We start from the raw sequence: 4,702 nt of genomic DNA, 5'->3' as shown, positions 1-4,702 counted from the left end.
CAAATAGCTTTAAAACAACCCACTGATGAGAGACCACCAACTTTACGGGTTCTTACAACTCCCACTGTACATTTTATGGATATTTAGAAATGCTACAGGATTTTCCTAATGCTGGAGAAATTTCACTTCTCTTCACTAATAATAGACATGTGTTTCAGCAGCCTTAACTCACTTTTCCTCTCCTCGCCTGCCTATATTCTCAAATTGCTGCTTTTTAAGATGTATTTTTCATAGAACTATAAAACCAGAGACTTTTTTTCTTTTTTTTCTTTTCCTTTTTTTTTTTTTATTTTTTTTTAAACCTCAGAGTAAGGACTGGACAAAACTTTCAGCCTGCCAAGCTTATGCTTTCTTCCTTTTTTTTCTTTTTTTTATTTTCTGTTATTTAAATACTTCACAATAAAAGAATGTGCTCCCGATGGAATTTTTACTGCAAAAAGAAAAGTTCTCCTTTTCTTCTTTCTTATATCTTGTACATTTTGAAACACATACTGAAACTCTGAAACCTCCTGAGGAAGAGGGCTGCTTACATGCTGTCAGAGTATTAATGATATTGTCAGACTACATGACACATATTTAAACATTAAAAGAAGAAGGATTAAGGCTGCATCTCAGTCTTACTTTGATGATTCAACTTTACATTGATATCCTCAACATGCCACTTGCAATCAGACTTCTGGTTTTGCTCTTCAACAGCATTTTAAAATAATTCCTCTTGCCTAAGGAGGATGTTGGAAACTGTACATGAGAGATGTTCCTTTTTAACAAGTGCAGAGCTCTGGTTTTTCCTAGGGTTTGGAGTGTGTTCTGGTTTTCAGAAGTACAAAGCTGTCACCAGCTGAATCATCTTTCAGAAATGCTCAGGATGCTTTCCTGGGGAAAATGTCCTGTCCCTTGGGCACTGCTTTGGAGACATCTCCCTGACACCTACCTGCAGCATGTCCTTCCTCCATCACCTATTCTGGGCTCTGAAGACAAGCCTTTCAAACACCCCAACTGCATCTACAACTAATTCTTGCCACTTAGCAGATTATTCCCATTTCATTTTCCTTCCTACTTTTACTTATCTTTTTTAAAAATACATTGTCTGATTACATATTCTGGGGTTTCACAGTCATTTCTTACAACCACATTAGTTTTTATCAGGGCAGAGAGCCACCCAACAGGGTGGGTCACCCCCTGGCAGAAGGCAGAGACTGATTTAAGGTATGGTGCTGTAGTGCCAGGGAGAGCTTGTATGGGTGGAGTTAATCCATGACTTTGAGTAGCGCAGTGACAGAGGATACTGGGAGGTTAACACTTCTCCAGTAATTTTTACCAGGACTCTTACGTCTTTCACAGAGGACTAGCAAAGAGTTTATTTCCTTGTTTCCAATGCCTGACAACCCTTTTGGTCACAGTATTTTTTCTTAATATCCAACATAAATCTCCCTTGGTGTGATCTGAGGCCATTTCCTCTTGTCCTTTATTCACCCTTGAAGGCAGAGGTCGCAGAGTTGCCTGAGAAGTGGTGCTGCTGCTTATGCTGAAGTTACTTTCTTAGTCGGTCTTGAAGCAGAGGAGCAACCCCTTTCCCACCTCACCAGTGTGCAGCCATGGCCACACTACCACATCAAAAAGATGCCAGGCATATCAAACAGGGCTGGGCTGGAGGTCCAGCCCAGAGAACCTCAGAGCTGGCAAAGGGAGGAAATGAGGGGACAGCAAGAAGGAGAAAGGGCAATGGCCTAGCACAGTAGCACCATCAGCTTGGCTCTGCCATAGATGAAACCTTCCCTGGAGTGTGTCTGTTCTACAAGTACCTGCCTTACCCATATATGTAAAAAATGGACCCATTGGACACAGCAGGACTGCTAAAATGACACAGCTCTGAGTGCAGACAAGGCTGACATAACATGGTTTGCAGAAAGGAGAGGTCAAAAGTTTCACTACAAGTCACAGCCATGGTCCTGTCACTCTGCATTACTCCCCCACAGCCAGGTGATTCCCTCCATCTGGTGTTCACCTCATGCCATCATTATGGCATGTAGGCACAAGACATGAGCTGCTGCATTCATATGGCACAGAGCAGTCAGCACCACCTGCAGATTTTTTTGCTTTTGCTCCCAAAACCCATGTTTCTCCAGTGGCATTGCATGAAGACACACTCCTCCCAGCCCAAATTCCAATGGCAGCACAGCCACAATGCTTTGTTTTCCAGAGGCCAGGTGGTGAGCCCAGGCATCACTGCCCACCTTCACTGCATGTGGAAGGCACATCAGTGGCTCTGGGGCTACCATGGCATGTGCTGAAGGGATGAGTTTGCTCTTCAGGAAATTCACCTTTGCCCAAGTGAAAGAGTTAACCTTCATCTGAACAACTAAAGCTGGCAGAAAAGGATGCATGAAGTCTTCCACTGCAATTTAAATCTCTCTCCCTTCAGTCTAGTCCCAAGCAAGTTTCAGTTTCAATCTCTATTAAGGCAAACAGGAGAAACCCAACTGGAATGCTGACAGTGTCCCCACCTAGTCTGCCCTGCTTTAACTATGGAAGCAGAGAAAGGTGAGCACAGTGGGAGCAGGTTTGTGTGTTCCCAGCCTGCGCTCTGTGGCTGGCAGCTGTCACTGCTGCACCCTCTGTGGAGGGGACACAGACAGGGCCAGGCTGCGCGCACCGCTCCGTGCGTCACGCTGAGGGACGAGGCCCATCGTGACTCAGCCCTGAGCTGGGCCACCCCAGCCATCCTCTGATACCCATGACCACTGGGATACTAAAAGGAGAGAAGGGGAAGGTCTGACAGGCGGTTATGTGACTAGGGACACTCAGGTTTAGGTTTCTTCTTGGAAGCACTCCGTCACACAGCTACCGCCAAGGGAGCAGCTACATAACCAGTACTGAGAAGATAAACATGCCTTAGGGGCAAAATGAGAAAAAAAAAAAAAAAAAAAAAGTGTAAATGGCTGCAAATGCCTTTGGTTTTAATGGCCTTCATCTACTTACTGCCCAAATGGATTCAGTTCATGGAGCAAGCCGGAAGAGCAAGGGGATTTTAGGGAGGCAGAATTTAATGGCTGAGACTGTAATTTTGGGCCAAGGTCCTCCTCTTACGAGAAGAGCCAGCAGATGTTTAACAGAGGCTCCCACTGAAGGACAGACCCTGCTGGAGGGGCTGGTGCTATTGCCACTCACTGAGATGCTTGGGAGAAACACAGTCAACAGAAAACCCCTTTGCTGGCTCTCAACTTTGAGAGCTGGAGCAACTAAGATGAAAGATGAAGAAAATAGTCATTAAGGCATGCCCTAGCATTAGCAGCAATAATTCACAGGCTCTAGCTGAGGATATCGGGGCGGTTTGCCAGCACCACCACGAGGAAGGGGGGTGCTGCTACCCACACTGGGAAGTCAGGCACTTCTGAGTTCTACTGACTCACCATAAGTCCTTCTGCAAAGGAAAATCAAGCCACAGTGGCACTTGGGGAACGGGATGTAATGAAGGAGGCAGCACCGCTGTCACAGAATCGGTGCTGAACCAGGACTCAGAACATCTTCTCCAGCACTTTCTCCACAAACTCCACTTTCTCCACATGAAGAAAACCTTGTGTCAATGTCTACTCTGGGGCAGGCTGGCCACAGTAGCAAGAGGAAATTAGTCATCAGGCAGAGCTTGTCTTGCATCATGGACGAGGTTAATAGAAGCTCCTTCTCCTTACCCCACATAGTGCTGATGGCTCCTAGGTTGACATACCATGAGAGCAAGAGAAGGAAAAGGAGGAGGGTAAGGAACCATTATCCCTTTCACTGCTATGAATTCAACCATCTCACAGCTTGCATCCCACTGATTCTCAGTACAGCTTAATGTCAAAGGGGTTTAGATGACCTGAAAAAACAGATGCCTAAATAGCAGAGATACTTTTAAAAATTACAAAGGATCTCCTGAAGTCCCTTCTACCCCAAAATTTTCCTACAATCCTGATGAAAGCAGTTTATTCCCAGCCGTGTCACAGCTCCGACTGTGAACCGCACCCCTCCATCCCTCCCTCACACCATCTGCCCACTCTGCAGAGACCCCTGGCCCTGATTATCCCGAGGTTGAGGTGAGGAGAGTTGAGGGGTTTTGGAGTGCCAGCAGAAAGCTGGTAGCTACCAAAGCTGGTAGCAGTTACCCACGCGTGAGGGCTCCCTTGTTAGCCCTGTGAAAAACAGGGCAGACTGTTGCTGAGGAATAATTCTTCCTAGTGAGTCCTAGTCGGTGGCGGAGCAGCAACCGAAGGATTCCGCGAGCGACGGGAGGGATGTGTGAGAATCGCCAGAGCTCCCCCAGTTTCCCCATCCCTCCGGGGTGCCGGCTGTGCTCACGGACACACTTCGGAAGGCGACGTGAAGTCAGGCACCCCACGCCTCGCAGATGAGGGTCTTGATGCGGAAAACCAGTGATAAGGGAGGAGAAACGGGATGAAGTGGACTGGAAACCAAAGCAAACCACAGATTTCCCTGGGGAAGCAAGGCAGGGGGCTGGGGGGATGAGCGCACACGGTGGGTCGCGGCGAGTCTCCGGGGGGCAGGATTTCTCTTCCATCGCATGGAAGAGCGAGATTAAAGAAGAAAGTGGGAGTGGGGTGGGAGGGGAGGGAAGGGAAGGGGGGGTGGGGGGGGATGAACAAAGGAGATTGGCAGCACAGCTGTTTTGGGAAGAAAAAAAAAAAAAAAAAAAAAAAAAAAAAAA

This window comes from Sylvia atricapilla, chromosome 4 (assembly GCF_009819655.1).
Source record: "Sylvia atricapilla isolate bSylAtr1 chromosome 4, bSylAtr1.pri, whole genome shotgun sequence".
In the NCBI taxonomy this organism is placed as follows: Eukaryota; Metazoa; Chordata; class Aves; order Passeriformes; family Sylviidae; genus Sylvia; species Sylvia atricapilla.
The sequence above is the reverse complement of the archived record's forward strand: the minus strand, read 5'-3'. Positions refer to the sequence as shown.